At 44.0% G+C, this 19740-nt stretch overlaps 1 protein-coding gene and 1 pseudogene across 1 annotated transcript in view; one reads left to right on the forward strand and one right to left on the reverse strand.

Moving 5' to 3' along the window:
• ATG4C (autophagy related 4C cysteine peptidase) overlaps nt 1-19740 on the reverse strand; it is a 106071-nt gene that overhangs the window by 12545 nt on the left and 73786 nt on the right. The gene's annotated exons all lie outside the window — the stretch shown is intronic.
• On the forward strand, nt 18868-19157 carry LOC101545312 (selenoprotein K-like; annotated as a pseudogene).

Here is a 19740-nt window from a genome sequence, read left to right on the forward strand (position 1 = left end):
ACTACAGAGTAAGGATTGATCTCCAACCGCCTGGTAGAGAAATGGGGAGAACTTTCCTGACCACAGAGATGGGCAAAGCCAGGAGAGCGAAGTATTTGGCAAGTTAACTGAAGAGTGTCTAAGGAAGAGAAAGCCAAAAACTGTTAAACATTTGGCCTAGGGGCCAAAAAGAAAGAAAAAAACAAAGACTTGATTGTGACCTTTTAACACCAGGAACACAAGAGAAGCAGTTTCATACCCGTAGTAGTAAATCCTTTAAGAGCCACCACCACCACCACCAAGAGCTCCGCATAGTTTGATTATTATTGTCCAGAGGTGGGAACTGAGGATAGGAAAAGGAAGTAACTTTCAAAAGATCCCACAGCAAGAAGAGGCCAGTGTTGGTGCCGTGGCCAAGCAGGACAGCTTGCCAGGGGGACGGGAAAGCCACAGAGCCACAGCAAGAGCTTCCACGGGATGCTAACTAACGGGTAACTAACTAACCCAAAATCATTTCAACCTGTCATGACTCTAAATTCTACTAATCCTGCTCTCTGACTTAATCTGATGTTGAACAGACTGTACCCCGCCAGGAAGGAAAGGCCTAGACGGGCAAAAATCCCTCCATTGGTCATGCTTCTCTCAAACCACGACGGGCTGGGCACGGTCACTTACTTAGATCCCAGTGATTGACATGGGGCAGTTGCATTGCGAACCCGGTCACATCCATTAGTCACTGCTTGCAGATGTTGGCTGAAGTGTTTGCCCTGCACAAATATCCCGTGTGGCTGGCATCTCCTCGGCCAGGGGGTCTCTATGTCCCTTTTTCCTGATAAAAAGGGACACTCCACTTTCATTTTTCAGTGCTGAAGAGAGGGGACAGCTTGCTCTGCCCACATCATCACAAGAAGACAGGGTGTCCTCCAGAGAGCTGTAAAGGAATGTGTTTCTATTTGAGGGAGTAAAGAGCTGTTCTGGATCAAAAAATAGGTTAGAATGTTTCATGAAATCAACAGATGGAGCCGGAACCGGAAGAAAGATCAGCCAGGGTACAGTGTCCTCTACAGAAGTGGCCAGAAAATCCCGGGGACAGGAAACTTGAACACTCATGAGTCTTTCGTTAAACTGTTTCAATCGGCATCTCACTCTGAGTGAGCATGTCCTTATCGGTAATCTTGTTGGTTCTGGGCAGTTGATTCACACTGCAAGAAACTTCCAGGGGACCGACCAAGGGCAACGTAAATGCCCACGCACCCCCCCCCAACTTATTCCTCAGATATCCATGCCTGGGCATCTGCCCTGCTGATAAGATTGAGGCTCCAAGTCTGGTCAGTCTGCATTTCTGTGGGAGGGAACACTTCAGAATACGTTTCATATTTGATCGACTCTTGAGTTGTCATTTTAAACTTTCACTCCACCTATGGACTCCCTCACTTGGTTTTGTTTTGTTTTTTTTTCTTCTTGGATCCCACCCGGCGATGCACAGGGGTTACTCCTGGTTCTGCACTCAGGAATTACTCCTGGCGGTGCTCAGGGGACCATATGGGATGCTGGGAATTGAACCCGGCTCGACCACGTGCAAGGCAAATGCCCTACCCGCTGTGCTATTGCTCCAGCCCCACTCACTTGGTTTTGACAGAGGGTTTTGACCGCTTGGCAATCTAGGCCAGGCCTGGTTCCATCTGAGATATGCTGCTGAATGCTTTGAAATGTTCTTCCCCAACACCGTCTCCCCCCACCCACCCACCCACACACACACACACACACAGCACCAGCAGTAGCAGCAGCAGCTATATAACAAATACTCTTGCTCTCTTTACCCACCTTAAGTCCCCAAGTCCCCACAATTCCCGCCATCAGAATAAACTGTTTGTGCATTTGGATGTGCTCAGAGGATAAGATCGCCCATTTGTGGGCCACCCCACTGGTAGCAATGTTCAACTCTTTCTCCATTCTGGCTCCTAGCCAAGGCTTGCCTCAATGTCACCATCTATGGCAAAGATCAAGGTGGAAACTCAGGCAATCGAATTACTATTTCGACACAGCAAGGTGGGAGGCTTGGTGGAAAGAAATTACAGAGAATGATTCTTCCAGCATCTGGCTCTACATCTTCACTACTATCGTGATGAAGCTAAGTATCTACCCTCCTCCTCCTCCTACCTACACATCCCATTTCGCCCTGACAGCTGAACTCCTGCTGGATTATTCTCACCATCTGATGATCTTGAGGGAAAACAAAAACAAACATTCATGTAGGATAACATGGGCTTGTCCTTTCAGCCTTGCCACAGGGAACATAGTTTACCTTAGAGCAGTGGTCTTTCTGTATAGACACAGGAAGACAGTTAATATTATACTTTGCAACTTGGGAACTGATTGACTCCAATAATATTTATTCCTGGGCATCTGCTTTCTCGACTCAGTTGCCCTTACTTCATAGCACCCCAAAAGCAGGGTCCCAACATGGGACAGAGGCAAAACAGAAGTAGGGGGAAGACACAGAAGCAAAGGAGACAGCAGAGACAGAAGAGGCAGCAGGACACAAACAGAAGACACAGCAAGGAGAAGACACAGAAGTGAGGGAGAAAGACGGAGGCAAGACAGAAGCAGCAGAGAAGACACAGAGGCAGAGAGAGAAGACACAGAAGCAAGAGAGAAGACACAGAGCAGAGTCAGAGAGAGGTCAGAAGAGACCAGACGAGAGACTACAGAGACAGAGACAGAGAGACAGACAGAAGAGAGCACAGCGGCACACACAGAAGCAGAGCACAGGAGGAGCCATCCTGATCCGGTCCTTACACAGCGGCTCAAGAGCACCGAATGAAAGCGGCGCACACGTGAGAGAGAACCGCCCCCAGAGCCCGTGAACAACAGCACAACACACATTATCCTTGCAAAACTTAGGCATCCCGGGGACCCAAGTGATAGAGTCGTGGGGCAGCCAACCCATGCTCAATCCCTGGCACCCCCAGATGGTCTGCCTGGCAATGCCAGGCCTGATCCTGAGCGTAGAGCCAGGAATAAACCCTGGGCATGGCTGGGTGTGGGCCCCACATTTAGTCCTCGTGTTCAGTGAAATCAGTCAAAGAGAGAAGAACAGATTCAGAATCTCTCATTTGTGGGCTAAAAAGAAACTTTGCAGGGGAACAGCAAATGCCCAAAGGCATTGGAAATGAAGATCAGCAGTAGGAAGCTTGCCACTGGGATGTGGAGGATAAGTCAGGGAAAGGAAAACTAGGACAAAGGTGGAGGAGGAAAGTGCCTGCCTCAGCGGCTACAGCGATAGCACAGTGGGTAGGGCATTTGCCATGCACGCGGCTGACCCGGGTTTGATTCTCAGCATCCCAGATGGTCCTCTGAGCACTGCTAGGAGTAATTCTTGAGTGCAGGAAGAGCCAGGAGCAACCCCTGTGCATTGCTGGGTGTGACGCAAAAAGAAAGGAAGGAAGGAAGGAAGGAAGGAAGGAAGGAAGGAAGGAAGGAAGGAAGGAAGGAAGGAAGGAAGGAAGGAAGGAAGGAAGGAAGGAAGGAAGGAAGGAAGGAAGGAAAGAAGGAAGGAAGGGAGGGAGGGAGGGAGGGAGGGAGGGAGGGAGGAAGGAAGGAAAGAAAGAAAAAAAGAAAGAAAGAAAGAAAGAAAGAAAGAAAGAAAGAAAGAAAGAAAGAAAGAAAGAAAGAAAGAAAGAAAGAAAGAAAGAAAGGAAGGAAGGAAGGAAGAAAGAAAGAAGACATTGGTGGATGAAGGGATTGGTGCTGGAACACTGTATGTCTGAAACTCAAATATCTGTAACTTTGTAATTCAATGATTAAATAAAAAAATTAATTTTGGTATTCTTCATATTTTCTTTTCTTTTCTTTTTTTAAACTGGCCTGGTTGAGGGTGAGAGGAAACAAAAATCTAAAAACAAACAAACCCCATGGTCCTCATGCTGTAGCAACAATTTTTAATTGTTTTAAACTGGCGAGAAAATTTGAGCAGCAAAAGAAAAAAAGTTTCATCAGAAGATTGAGCACCTAGGTTCAAGTTTCTAAGGGGGAAAAAAAGGCAAAGTTTCCCTTGGCGGGCTGTATTTTAGGCAGAGAGGTTTAGAATAGCTCAAAGAACGTTTCAATAGGACGTCTTCCCAAAGTGTGTGGCCCTTTTTCGACCTGACACAGCCTGTGCGTCTGAAAAGCGACGAGGGTTTTAAGTCTGCACACGGCAGGCAGGAAATATGATGCATTTTGCCACATCCACCGGCACAAAGGTTAGCGCCTCCGCAAACCTCCCAGCTCTCAAGGATGAAAATGTGGCTTTTTTCTTCCCTTCTTTTTGCAGCAGAGAGGCCGCTACACAACCCCATTACCATCCTAGTCACCTATTAAATATGATTGAAACAACGCCCACTGGAAGTCTTAAAACCTTAACCACCAGTTTTACTTCTAAAATAAAGTAAACTGCCAAAAGTTCGGATAAAAGTGACAATTTATATTTTTAAGTAGTACAACTGGAATTTTCCTAGAGCTGTAGACAAAGGAATTCTTCCTCAGATAAGTAGAAGAGCACCAATAAATTTGAGGTAGCTTATGCAAGTTAGGCACTAATGAATGTCATCTTCTGTTTTGTCATGAAAAAAGATCTTTCTGCTGCTAAAGGAGACTGATTTAGATTATGAATAGCTGTAGTGATTTGCAAAAATGGCTCCAGAGAGATAGAATGAGACTCCATATACTCATGGCACTTGAGGTTTCTGCCCTTTTTGTTGAAAATTAATTTGTCCTGTGGGTTATTGGATTCTAGCTCAGCCAATGTATATTGCTCAGTCATCACAAATTTACTTAAAATTTAGTGTAGCTGAAGTTCATTCAACAAGACAAAAGTCTACAGTTGAAAGCTTCTAAAAATCTTTTTTAAAAAATGGGCTAACAGTGGAATTGAAAGTGCTGGCGTCTAAGTAGATTCACATAATGTTTTGCAGGTATCAATATATACTATATTACTATGTTGGAAAGAGATTTTTCTCTAGTTTTCCCAGAAAAAGCAGAGAAGAAAGATTTATTCGCCTTGGGGAAGAGGACATCTTGGTTCAAGATTTCCTAGCTGGAAAAAAAAAGTGTATATGTATATATATATATATACATATATATATGTGTGTATATATATATATATATATACATACACACACACATCCCTAAATTCAGATTCGATTCTGGAATGCATACCATCTGTTTCATTCATTCACATGGTTTATGCAATTTCAAGACAATTTTTTTTTTTTTTTTGCTTTTTGGGTCACACTCAGTGATGCACAGGGGTTACTCCTGGCACTCAGGAATTACTCCTGGCGGTGCTCAGGGGACCAGATGGGATGCTGGGAGTTGAACCCGGGTCGGCCGCGTGCAAGGCAAACGCCCTCCCCGCTGTGCTATCACTCCAGCCCGAGAGATATTTTTAATAGCAGACAGACTATACAATGCTGCGTGCCTCCAAGTCCCACACCAATAACACGAGAATTCAAAAGTTCCCCTTTTCTTCCCTTCCTGTTCTCATGCTTCTTACCACAGGCCCCTCACTTCCTGTCCAGAGTAGGGCAAACAGGAGCTGTGGAAGGAGGGCCAAGGGGCTGAAGGCCGAGTCCCACTTCAGATGAGAGCTGGGGTGCGAATCGCTGGCCTCTGACAGAAGGACAGGGGGTTAGTGGCCAACTTCCGTCAGCAGCAGTCACAGGAGGGAAAGGAAAGGCAGGACTCTGCCAAAGGTCTCTTCAGAGAGGATGTGAAGGAGCCGAGAAAGAGGAGAATGATCATTGTGGGAAACAGCAGTTTTTTATAAATCCTTCCCTCAAAGCCATTTTCCGGAAGAGAATCTGAATTTCACCTTTTAGTTTTACACTTAAATAGGTAGACAAAATTCATTAAATACATTTTTGAGTGGGTGCTTGGTGGCCTGCCTCCGCCCCCACCCCCACCCCCCCACACAGACACACACACACACACACACATATACACACGCATACACACTTTGCAAATTTACGAATCTGGTAACTTCATAGCTACAATCAACCAGAGAATCTCAACTATGTTAGGACCAATAGCTAACTAACAGCTTCTCATTCCGTTGGGTTACACGGGGCAATAAACATTACTTTTTCATTCCAGTAAGAGTCAAAAGATCACTTGCTCGGCTTTTTCTCTTGAAGCATTATATGACAAAGTAATTAAGAGCAACACCGAAAATGATTTTTTTTTCCCCAAAGACAGGACGTGTGGTCTCAGAAAATAAAGCAAACGTTCAGAGTGACCTAAACCACCCTATTTTTGAACTTCGCCCTATGGCTCTTGCCCGTTCTGTGATTCCTCCCACTTGGCTTCGTCCTAAACTAAACACCTGATCAAGTTCAAACTCTGAAGCTATCAGCTCTTTTTGCCTGAGGTCCAATTGCACAAAATGAGATACAGAGCGCTCGCCAAATCATGACACAATGGACTGGAAATTTTAGATTAATAAACCTCTTCCCGTGGAGAACTAAATAACTTTTACAGTTTTATCTAGGGTTATTTGTTTCTCCGAAGATTTATGGTCCTCACCGCAGATATGCATTTTATCTTTCACATTCCAGATTAAAGAGAGATGATTGTAAAACAGGCTTCTGACTGGCATAATCTAGAATTGCAGATGATCTCCATTTTTTCTTCAAAAAAAAAAAAGATGCGAAAAGGGAACTTGCGAGTCAGAAGAAAATGACTTGGCGCATGTCAGGTGCACGGGGAGGGGGTGGGGGATAATCCGCCTTCAGTGGAACCAGGCTGATCTCTCCCCCCACAGGCGAACCCCCTCCACTGGCGCCCAGAATCGGCCCGGTGCGATTTTGTCCAAGCTTACCCTGGAATTAAAACTCTTCGTGGTGGTGGTGGTGCTGCTGCTGCAGCTTTAATTGATTGATGCTAAAAGTTTAGAAAATAAAACCTACCCAGTGATTACAAAGCGCCCTTTAACCAAGCCTTCTCCCTCGCCAGCAGGAGCCTCAATTGAAACTGGCAGACCACATTTTTAGGTTTCAAGCCGCTCTGTCATTCTGCAAGGAATGTGTCTGCCACTTCACACGAGAGCTCGCACTGAAAGACATGGACTTGGAATCCGAGAATCAATAGAACACTTAATGGACAATTAGGGGAACAGCTGTAGGACTGTCAGAGCCCCATCTGTACACGGCTCAAAAGGCGGCACGGACAGGCCAGCACACGGAGTACACCGCCCCGGGGCACGGGCCCCGGCACAAACCCTCCCTTCATTTCTCATTTCATGTTCATATAGTGTTCTTTTTTTCATTACAAATTTTAACACGTGTAGAAAATTATGGAAATTGCTTAAGCCATTTGTCAACTTCCATCATGTGAATTGATCAATAAATTTCACTACTTTGTTGTTAATGTAGATAAATTTTGGCATTTAATTAAGCGCCAAGTGAAAATGTGGCCACTTTTAATTTCAGCAGATGCTGTCGTTTCATTTGTAATACATAACTACAGGGGTAAATACAACCCGATCGTGAAGGATCACTAAATATTTATAGACAACATCACAGCAATTGAGAAAAAAAAAAAAGACACAAAAGATTTTTACAGTGGGACCGTGACAGGGTGTGAGATCTGAAGTAAGGGGAGATGAACGCTAATAGGTGTGTGAAGAGAATCTTAATACCAAGCTCTGCAAGAAAAAAAAAAAAAGACATATATATATACTTTTCTCACCCCTCCTGCCTCCATCAAGGCCATCTCTAGTCGGCAGGCCTAATTTCAAATTCTTTTCCTAGAATGGTTCCAAGTGTTAAACGAGAGTTCCCAAAGTTTGCACCAGCCTATTAAAATGTATCAATCAAAATGGAAAAAAAATCCACTTGTGTATTTTTTTTTTTTTACTAAAACGTGTAGGGGTACAATCGGGAGGTTAAACGGATCAGGAAAATGTTACAACACTATTGTCACCCCACCCTTGGGGCTTGGGGTCCGTGGTCAGCCCAGGGACACGGGCCTGGGAAACGGAGAGGAGACGCCAGACAATGGGAGGGCCAGGCAGAAGGGGGTCTCCTCCATCTGGCCTGCGGGGCCCCACGGCGCAATCCTGCTCCTGACAGCCAGCAGCCCCTGAGCCTTCGCCCTCCGTGGCCGGCTGTGACATGATGAACGGCTGCATCTCATTTGAGGGGGACAGGCTGCCTCTCGGTGATTCTGCCCGTGCCTTCGGGGGAAGGGGGGTTCGAAATCATATTGCCGTCTTCCCGGTATCATCCATTCCCGGACGCTGGGCCTCTCCGTTGTCTAAGTGCTCCGGCTCGGTGACCCCCACTCGCCTTCCATCCGCAGCCGAGAGTGTCTGTTAGCGCTGCCCCGGGGAGCAGGGAAGACATTCAGGGGAGGGAAGTCAAGGCTGGGTCCTCCGGTGCTGGACACTTGTCTCCATGTCATCTCGGCCGGCACTGAAGGGGCAGTGGAGCACTTTGTTGTCCTGGCAGAGAAGGAGTCGATCAGAAAAGCTGATTCTTTCCATCCTGACTCAGTGGGCGAAATGAGGAATTAAGTGGCCAACACGTGAAAATGAGTTGGGTTTCCCGGCCGAACTGAATTGTCCGTCCAAATTCCCAGCCAAACTTCTCTCTCTGGCTCATTCTTCCTAGCTACACTCGCCCTCTATTCCAAAATTTAAATTCTCTAGGACTTATTTGAGGCCTTGTGTTTAGACCTCTGAAAAGCAGATGAGGTTTGGAAACCCCTGTCAGTCCCAATGGAGATAATGAGGAATTTTTTTTGTAATCCCTAAGATTTAGGGTTCACAGAGTCACCGTTCCAAGTGTTTTTTTTTTTTCCTGAGTCAGACATCTGTAAATGCCTTTGGGGGAAACTGAGACAAAATATAACTGGGCTAAGGAGACACTGGCATCTCTGAGACACATTTGGTGTGGATGTTCAAGTGGCAAGAAAATTCAGACAGAAGATTGGGTTGAGAAACAGAATTGACATCCTAAAAAACTGAGACTCTCAAGAAATAGAGATGGTGCTGATGATGTCTCTTATCCAGAAACAGAATCTGTTCTCTTTTCCTTTGAATCTGGGTTGGTGTCATGAGTTATTCTGCTCAAGAGAATTCAGTTGATAGGTCGGAGAGATTGTGCAGTGGACAGGGAGTTTGCCTTATATGCAGCCAACCCAGGTTCGATCCCTGGCACCTATATGGTCCACTAGGAGTGATTCCTGAGCACAGAGTCAGGAGTAAGCCCTGAGCACCATAAGGTGTGGCCCAAATACCAAACACACATACACAGGAGAGAGAGAGAGAGAGAGAGAGAGAGAGAGAGAGAGAGAGAGAGAGAGAGAGAGAGAAAATTTAGCCAAATTAACTTCTGTAAGCTCCCAGTCCCAACCCTAGCCTCAAAGCTAGTGACTTTGAACTGCATGGGTGTCAGCTACGAAGCTGTCAAACATTCAGGTCAGACTATGTAAGAATGAGCTGTCACTTGGAGAGTCTTTGAAGATAACCCATTGTGGATATTCTAACCCACGGCAAAGGCCCAGCTCAAAGCAGAGGAAGGAATGGCCACAGTTTCATGTCAGGGGCAGAAGGAGCTTGTAGTTGAGCTTCATCAACCCACAGAATCACTAGAAGTAACAAATCCATAGGAGGTTCAACCATGAAGCTTTAAGGTGAGTTTTTAAAATAGCAATGGATGACGAAAAGAAGATTTGGTTTGGGTTTGGGGTCACACCCAGCAGTGCTCAGGAGAACCACGAACAGTGCTGGGATTCAAACCACAGTCACATGCCAGGCAAATGCCTTACCGCTTTGACTTATCTCTCTACCCCCGAAATAACGATTTTTATCATGAAAAATCTCCATACTGTTTGTTCTCCAATCCTACACTCCAACTAAAATTTTATCAACTAACAATCTTTTTTCTTTTTCTTCCTGACTCTTGAAGTGACACCCTGAAAAAGAAACTACCTATAAATTGGGGTAGGGTGTAAGAATTCTTGAAAAACAGCAGACTGAGCCCTCTGCTGTTGGTTTGCTGTTCTTTCTTTCTTTTTTTCTTTTTGGGTCACACCCGGCGATGCACAGGGGTTACTCCTGGCTCTGCACTCAGGAATTACCCTTGGCAGTGCTCAGGGGACCAGATGGGATGCTGGGATTCAAACCCGGGTTGGCCGAGTGCAAGGCAAACGCCCTACCCGCTGTGCTATCACTCCAGCCCCTGCTGTTTTTTCTTTATATCTTTATCCAGCACTCTATTCCACAGCAATGCTAAGACTGGGCCCAAAGGAAAAGCACTTCCTGAAATAACTCTACCCCTTTCATAGTTCTGGGCTTGAGAGTCACCCATGTCCTTAAACTGACTTACAGACACCACTAGACTAACTTCACTAATCATGATGAAAGTCTGCCATTAGCAGTATTGTAAATCATAGTACCTAAAATAAAATAAAGTTTTTTTTAAAGACACCATTGGCCGTTTTGCTATTTAAAGTTGCTAAATACTCTTCAAAATGAATTTTTTCTCGTTAAGACAATGAGCTGGATTCTAGTCATAGTTCTGTCAAAAGTCACTGTGCAACTCGAACTGATCTTTGGGGGCTTTAGTTTACTGATTTATAACACACACACACACACACACACACACAATTCAATGGATCTTGTCTTTGTATTCCAGACATTGTACATGCAGAATGACAACTGGATAATCTTTAAAATTTCCTCAAAACTTTGTCACCTTGCCAATGTATGTCATTTTTCAAGTGACACCTTATTGTGATCCTTTTGAAGTCAATTCAAAAGTCCTCTGTCGTCCATGGCAAGGATGGATCTATTCTCAAAATAATATTCTACCCCAGAATAACTGAGTTTGAAATTGAAATTAACTTTCTCCCAGAAAGCATAATTATTTTAAAATTATTTATTTGTTAGTATTTATTTATTTTTATTCCATCACTCTATGAGATCAAAGTTCAGAAAACATTAATACATTTGTGTGGTTTTTTTGTTTGTTTTTTTGTGGAAAGGATCTGAGAGGACCTAAGAGAAGGGAAAAACTTTAGCATTGAAGGTAATTACTTTGAAACATACTTGTTCTTGTGTCTGACATGGAAAATGTTGGAACTGACCACGCTGTTGTAATTGGTAAGTGTTGGTGAGAATGCAAAGAAAAAGGAAAACTGGGTATGCTTTTGATGGAAATTAAATTGGTAGAACTGCTACTGCCATTCCTTAAAAATGTAAAAATGGAAATTCCATATGATCCAGTAATACTACCCAAGGCATTTGTCTGAAGGCTATACAAACAATTGGAAAGGGATCTTTACCTATACCTGCATAGCAGCATTATTTTCATGAGCCGAAATGTGGAATCAACCTAAATGTCCACCAGCAGAAAACTGGACGAAGAGCTGAAGGCACTCAATCAAATACCAGTCAGCTATATGGCTGCGGAGATGGTTCAGTGGGTTGGGGCAGACCCTTTGCTTGCAGGAAGTCTGGGTTCAGTCCCCAGCACTGCACTGTCTGCGAGTGAACTCCTAAGCAATGAGTTGGAAATATCCCCCCAGCACCGCTGGATATGCCCCCCACCACAGAAAAAAAATTTAAAAAACAAAAACACTCTGTACTTGCTCTTCAAACTGTGTTCTCCCTTGAACAAGAATCTCGCTTGCTTGTCCCGGGTTTCTCTGAAGGCTTATTTCCACTCTGGAGAAGCCTGCATTCTCTCTTGAATACATTTTCTTTCTCCTTTCTTGCATCTTTCTAAGCCAGTTTCATTCAATAAAAATTACCTTGCTAGGGCTGGAGCGATAGTACACTGGGTAGGGCGTCTGCCTTACACATGGCGGACTGGGTTCTATTCTCAGCATCCCATATGGTTCCCTGAGCACCGCCAGGTGTAATTCCTGAGTGCAAAGCCAGGAGTAACCCCTGAGCATCACCAGGTGTGACCCAAAAAGCAAAAAAAAAAAAAAAAAAAAGGATTAAAAAATTACCTTGCTGCTCACACACAAAAGTAAGAACACTTGGCCATCAAGATGAAATTCTGCTTTGGGGGATGAAATGGTGACTGAAGTGATTGTGCTCTGAATTTAATAAGTCGGGAGGCAAAAAAGAAATACTAAAATTATGTAATACATAAATAAAATCAATGAACTGACCAAAGACAACAAAACTAAATACAAGACTTGCTGCAAACTTTGGTGGTGCCCAGAGGGAAAGGGGAGGGGAAGAGGGAAGAAAGAGGTATGAAGCTCACCCCAAAATACAATATTGTAAGCCAGTAAGTCAATAATAATACTACAACTTTAATTTTAAATAAAGGTTGGTTACATTTGGAGGTTCATGAAGTCTTGCTAATTTGGGTTTCGTCGAATATATTTCTAATGTGTTGCATAGGCCTAACTGAAAACGCAAGAAGGAAAATTCAAACTTGGAACTTTTTGCCTTGTTACATTTTTATAGCAAAATATGGTAAGTGTTTGTCATAGGAAGCATAGGATCTAGAAAAGGGACAGTATAGTTCATAGATCAGACCTATAAAGTCCTGGAACAGTAACGATTCTCTGAAGAGAAGTTACAACTCATTGAGAGCTCGGGGAAATCGGGAACCTTACCTGTTCTGTTTTATCCTAAATGCATAGAACGTGGTTCTGGTCAACAGCTCCAATTGCTTTCCAGGGCCTTATTTCAGTGTTTATTAAATAAAGATCACTTGGTTTGCATTTCATGGTCTGTTACCTCCTCTGTTCAGTATGATCAAGACACAAACTGTCTAAAGCACAAAAGTCAGAGTGATAGCCACTACAGTTAGCTGATTCCTGGCAAATGTGAGGTTAGGAGCATGAATGAACGCTAAGCACAGCTCACGGGGGTCAGCGCAGCTCATGGGAACAGGGGGTATCCCTAATGACAAAATAGGTGCCTTGGGAAGCAGAGCTAATTGCCTCTGCAGAGGCCATGACTTTGTCTCGTTTCTGTTTGGGTGAAAGTTGTCTAAGAGAAAACAAATAAATGGGGCTTTAGGGGATCCCTGTGGAGTAAGCTATAACTCAGTGTGGCTGGAGGAATAAAACAGAAGAAGCTTCTAGATGACTGGGCCCAGGCGAGTCCAGGTCTAGACTGAAATCAAAACTCCCAGTGCCTGCCTGATTTGCCTAATCGCCATTCCATTACTGTCCAGCCTTCCTTAAGGGAAGTCAAAGTGAATTTGCAATAGTCCAGGAAAAAAAAAAGGAATCTTCAAAAGATCAAAGATCAAAGCCTGCCCAGGGCTTACTCCCATGGGTCTGGAAGCAGCAGCAAATCCGAATCACTTTGACCTAAATGGACAACGCGTATGAAATTTTAGTTGAAGATGAACTTGTGCCATCCCCAAACTAAACCAAATCGATGCTTAATCATCTCCAGTAAAACGAACAGACCCTGCTTCCCACAGATGTCAGACATAAAACCAAACAAAAAGATTCAATCCAAAACACAACTGCTGACATGGGGTTCCTCTCTCTAACCCCATGTACAACCACTGGTAAGGCTGGAGTCACTGAAGACCCATTATAAGACTTAAAAAGCAGAAAAGAGAGTTAGGAGGAAATACAAGAAAGGGGCCATACCATACATACAAAATCTGGCATTAAATATTCTAGATCCCTAATAATACAGCATAGACAAAAGGAGCCCAGAACCACTGTGTATATACATTCACGCTCCCCCTGTCACAAGGATGACAGCAAGTGCTAAGAAATGGGAGGAAGAGACTGTAGAAATGAGGGCCAGGAGGACTGGCCCTGGTTGGGAGCTTGACATAAGCGGGGGTGTGGGAGGAGAGAGAAAGCAGTTAGGAAATGATCGCTCTGGACAAGAACTGAGTGCTAAAAGGAGGAAAAGGGATATATATGATAACCTTTCAGAACTGGTATTACAAACCATATTGCCAAGAAGGAGAGAGAGAGAGAAAGGGAGAGGAAAAGTGTCTGCCATAGAGGCAGGAGGCTGTTAGGGTGGGGTTGGCAGGAGGGAAACTGGGGACACTGGTGGTGGGAAATGTGCACTGGTGAAGGGATGGGTGATGGAACATTGTATGATGGAAGCCCAATCACGCTTCGTAACTGTGTATCTCATGGTGACTTAATAAAAATAAAAGTAAACGAAGAAATGGGAGGAGCATCAGTGCAGAGGGCAGGACAGAGGTCAAGACACAGGCCTTGCACGAACCAGAACTTGGTTCAATCTCCAGCACCACACAGTCCCCTAAGCATTACCCAGGTCATCCAGGAGGGCTCCTGAGCACTGTTTGGAGAGCCTCTCCCAACCCATGCCCACTCAAAAGGAAGTGATGCTTTCTTTATAAGGTACTCCCACACACAAAACTCACTTGAACTTGGCTATAAAAAGGGGGTGGGTACAGCTTGTCAGAAGTACAGGGAAGGTCTTAGAGGGGTCTTACATTTTCACCTGCCTATCAACTTGTTCGAAGCTTCTGATGAGATTTTAACCTCCTGGCTAACCTTACTGCGAATCTGTTGGGTGAAAATCATTTCGGTATTTTGTTTTGTTTTGTTTTGTTTTAGATTTTAACGAGTCTGAGAGCTCGGCTATCTAAATATAAGCAATGATAATACTCTGGGCGTTGCTTTTCTTTCCAGGCCAAGACCCTTCCCCGGAGTGTGGCAGCTGGGGAAAGTAAGTCAAGGGCACTCTGCAGACTGGGGAGAGAGTGAATTCCTCTCAGAGGCGGAGGCTCCAGCCCCAGAACAGAAGGAGCAACGTGAGCACCTCACAGAGAGCCGAACGCTGCTGCTTCCTGGGAAGTTGCTGTGTACCTGTGCATAAAATGCATATTGGAAGTATATTAATACAATTTTATCTCAACAGATTTAATTCTTAAATGCTACATATACTTGTTTAATCTCCCATTTTAAAAGAAGAAAAGGTTAGATTATAACATCAGGTTAGCTCTCTTTGAAGCAGGTAATAATTAAGTTGATTCACTGTTGCAATTACTGTCAAATCCCCCTTAATTACCAGAGATTTTATAGCGGCTTCATTATACGTCTGCTGTAATGCATTGTGGCCCTAAGGAGAAGTGTTGCAGGAAATTCTGCATAGCATGGGTAATTCTAACCTGCAGTTACAGCTTCCAGCAAAAGCGCCTGCACTAAATTTATCTTTTTTTGACATTTCTCCCTGTTACTCGAGCAGTTAAATGAGGCAACATTACTAAAATACCCACCTAACTCGGAATGTTAGAATTGATTTCTCCATAGATATGAAAAACAAAAAATATCTAAGTGAAGCAATTAGCCTTCAATAATTCCTGAAGAGGCATTAAATGATGTTAAATCATAAATTTAGATTCTAGTATTCAGAGAGAAGTGAGATCTATATAATCCTAAATAGAACCTGATCTTTGGCTATCTTATGGTTACTTATATGATCTCCAAGGCAAAAAGCATTCCTGAATCCTCCTGGGATTTTCATAATGAGAAAAATCAAATGCCTTTTATTTATCAATGCTTTTCCAACTGACTTGGGGTGGGAGGCAAGTGATCCTTTTATAAAAAAAAAAAAAAAGATCATCTTTTAAGTTTCCATATGCCTGCTTGTTTGCATTGAAAAAACCTTTACAAACCCGAGCCTGTAAATTGAGTCAAGTTCAAAACAGATAAATGAATAATGTCCCTCACACAGATCCCTTTTTGGCCAAGGAATTTACTCCCCAGAATATATTAGATCCAGCAAGGGCTTCGGTGTCAATGACACTATTGGCAGCTGTGTTAACAGTCAAGGGCCTGGCTTTGTACAGCAATACAGTTATTAAATTCCTCCAGAGACCAGGACTCATTAATCAAATATTCATACATCTCTGTAAATACACACTGAACAGAGAATACCCTCAGAGCCGGGCACCCCAGCACAAGTGCTCTTTCATGTAACACTGACAAAATACTGAGAACATGCGGTCATGTTTTGCATTTCTAATGCACTCTGGACTCTTCAAGACTCCGTTTCCTAAAAACAGAACATAAATGAGCTTACTGATGGCAAGTGTTAGAGGGTTACAATTAAAATTATTCCACTATTGCTTCATCCCGTCTTTTTTTAAAACGGGGACAGTGAGCCGATTCTTCTGTTCTTTGTTTACCATCAAACAAGTAATTTTTTTTCCCCCAGGCGGATGAAGAAACTCAGGGCCATGCTCCTATTAATACAAGAATTTGTATTAGCATGAAAACAACAAATCACTCCTTAAACGAGGGAGGCCACATAACTTAACATATTAGCAGACATGAACTTGCTATATTTTGCAAAGTCCTCAGTCTGTTTTATACCACGGGGGGCTTCCCCCTTATTGTACAGTAACAAAAGGTCTTTCTCAATTGCGGACTCTGGAAAATTGGGGTCTGAAGGCCGGGCAAAGAGGAGAAGGCACAAAATGTCGCCTCGGAGGGCTGCTAAATTCAGACTCTCTCTCTGCACCTCAGCGGGGCCCAGGATACGAGAGTCCAAGGGGGGAGAAGAAAAGGCCATCCTGCCGAAGGCCCCTTCTACCTAACCATTTCGGAAACAATGGGACCTGATGTTCAGAGCCAGTAAAATATAAGTGGATCTGTCAGCTGCCATCTTATCTCTACTCCAACTCTCCAGCCGACTAACCAAATAGCCTGTGTCTTAATGCAGGCGCTATCCAAGAATTCCATCCCACGAGATACCCTCTTTTTATCCCATTCAACTCAATCCTTCCCCACCAAAGGTGTCATTTTATTAAGATGATATGATATATATATATTTTTTTAATTGAATCACTATGAGCTACAGCTATGAAACTTTCATGTCTGAGTTTCAGTCATACAATGATCGAACACCCATCCCTCCACCAGTGCACATTTTCCACCACCAATGTCCCCAGTATCCCTCCCGCCACCCCCACCCTACCCCACCCCTTTGCCTCTGGGGCAGACTATACAGATACTGAGAGGCCGAAGTGTTTGGTCTTGTTTTGTTAGCCCCTTCCTGTCCAGAGTTTAGATCCTCTAACCCAATGTAAAGGGAAGGAAGGGGATAACTGTCCCGACTCCCTGGGATTTATGGGAAGGGTAAACCCAACCCTTGGAAAACACGTGGTAAGTGCCCAGTAAATGACTACTGCTGCCACTGGCTCATTAACGCAACTGTTAACCTTGTTCACTGTTAACACTGCTCCACACTTTTCTTTTTCCTATCAACACACGTGACTAGCAGAGACTTCCTCCCCCGAAGTCCCTCTGACTCAGAGGAGTGGCTCTGCATCCGGGTTCTGACACGTCCATTGCCATTTCGATCTCCCTGTGGGTTCAAACCACCTACTTCCCACATGCTCGGGCTCCAGACTTCAGCCCGGGTTGGCTTCACATCCCCACAACCTCCTGCCTTCAACTCTCACTTCCTTGCTATAAATCCTGAGGTCATCTGGTAAAGGCTACAGGCCCATTCTTCAGAAAATACAATGAAATACAAACGAAATCCATGATTACAAAGGGGATAGTTACTAAAAAGCCTTCCATTTGTGATATATCGTGATATATTTCAGCTTTATCAAGACAAAAGTAAGTCTGGACAACAGAGCCTTATTGTAATTTCAAAGCAAAGTATTTTAAGACACGTTTCATTAACTACATGGACATATTCATGATCAAAATAAAGTCCAGGGGGCCTGGAGAGACAGTATAGCAGGTAAGGCATTAGTCTTACAGGTGGCCAGACTGGGTTTGTTCTCTCCTACCCCTGAGCACTGCCAGGAGTGATCCCTGAGCACAGAGCCAGGAAGGCCCTGAGCACCACAGAGTGTGCCCCCCCCAAACAAAAATAATAAAGTTCGATACTATCGTACTTTTTTGCTACAGTCTTTGTAGGAATAAATACTATTGTTCCGCAGATGTTAATGGAAGATGGGTTTTTTTCCAGATTCATATTCATGGACTTTGAATTCTACTTGGAAACTCCATTAGCTTAGGAACCTCTATATTAAATAACCCCACTACTCCTTAGCCCCCTCTAAAACTCTTTACCGTTAGGGTTGGAGAGACGGGACAGTGGGTAAGGGACTTGCCTTGCATACGACTGACCTGTGTTCAATCTCCTCCAAGCCCCACCAGGATTGATTCCAGAGCCCAGAGCCAGGAATAAGCTGTGAGCATTGCCAGGTGTGGTCCAAGAACCAAAAGCTAAATAAGTAAACAGATGAAATTCACAAAGATCACCCAGAAGTTTCCATAGTATAGTGGCTATCACATTCGCCTCACACAAAGGTCATCCAGAGATGCTCTAGAGTGACATCCAAGGAACACCAACAACAATGAGGGCAGGGTTTGAGAAATCATCTTCTCATTTGAACCCTTATATTTAAAGAGTTAAAGTAAAATTCCATTTATTCTGCCTTCTATACCCGATGTCTCTCTTCCAACCATTTACTAACATAATTATAAATTCTGGCTAAAACTCGAGACCCAAGGCCCTCAATAATCACTGTCACTGTCATCCCGTTGCTCATCGATTTGCTCGAGCAGGCACCAGTAACGTCTCTCATTGTGAGAGTTATTGTTACTGTTTTTGGTATATCCAATACACCATGGGTAGCTTGCCAGGCTCTGCCGTGCAGACGCAATACTCTTGGTAGCTTGCTGGGCTCTCTGAGAGGGGCGGAGGAATCGAACACGGGCTGCCCACATGAAAGGTGAACACCCTACCACTGTGCTATCTCTCCAGCCCCTCAATAATCAAGTGTCCACAAATACTTTATACTTTTCATCCGCCCTTCTAGTCACATCAGGGAGGATGTGCAGAATATCCCCTGACCAAATGCCAGCAAGACTCAAGTTAGCACAGGGGGCCCAGTCGTTCTGGTGATGGTTTACATCTCGAATGGACAAGCGTTGGACAGCTAGAATCAGTCCCCCTGGAGATGATCATTGATAATAGATTTCATCTGGGGAATAGCTGAGCTCATGGTCCTGTGAATCAAGACTGTTCTAGCAAGGTGTGAAAAAGGAAAGAGGTGATGGGAACTCATTCGATTGCAGATATGACACAGTGGAGCAGCAGGAAGCCCTCCTAGAAGAACGGGGCGAATCGTTATCTGTGGGGCCCTCATCCTCCTCCAATAGCTGGTGATGAGGAAGGTAAACCTCTGCTCTAAGAAGCTGACAATGGGACATGCATATGCACAGTAGAAGGAAACCATGAGGGAAGGGAAGGCTTGACCGTGCAGCCAAAGAGATGAATGTCTGCATCTCAACAAGGGCTGCTGTGTCCCCATGGATGAATGAGGTCATGCCGGGAATTTCCTAAGACGGGATCAGGAATGACTGATACACAGTTTGACAAATGCAAGTCAGTCTCATTTCTTGTATAGTTTATGAAAGTGTTAATATAGTCTGACTAAGTATTTTTAGATTCTCAAGACTGACTTATCTTTATATAATTAAACTGGAAGAAAAATAAAGGGCCATGTATCCAGTACTAGAGTGTCACCTTTTTCAGCTTCTGAAATGGTTCTACTCATTGCCAATTTCTTCTCATTTATAAATAAATCAGATACTGCTAGTAGTAATATGCATGAAAACAAACACAAAAGTCTCTAAGTCATCAGGACCCAAGTTAGCCACAAGCCTGTCAAATGCACCCGGTGAGAGCCCTCCCGCCCACCCCCTTACTTTATAAAAGATGTCCATACAGTCTTTGATCTTTGTGCTATTTTCTTATCAGCCCAAATTCTTGCC

This window comes from Sorex araneus, chromosome 5 (assembly GCF_027595985.1).
Source record: "Sorex araneus isolate mSorAra2 chromosome 5, mSorAra2.pri, whole genome shotgun sequence".
Taxonomy (NCBI): domain Eukaryota; kingdom Metazoa; phylum Chordata; class Mammalia; order Eulipotyphla; family Soricidae; genus Sorex; species Sorex araneus.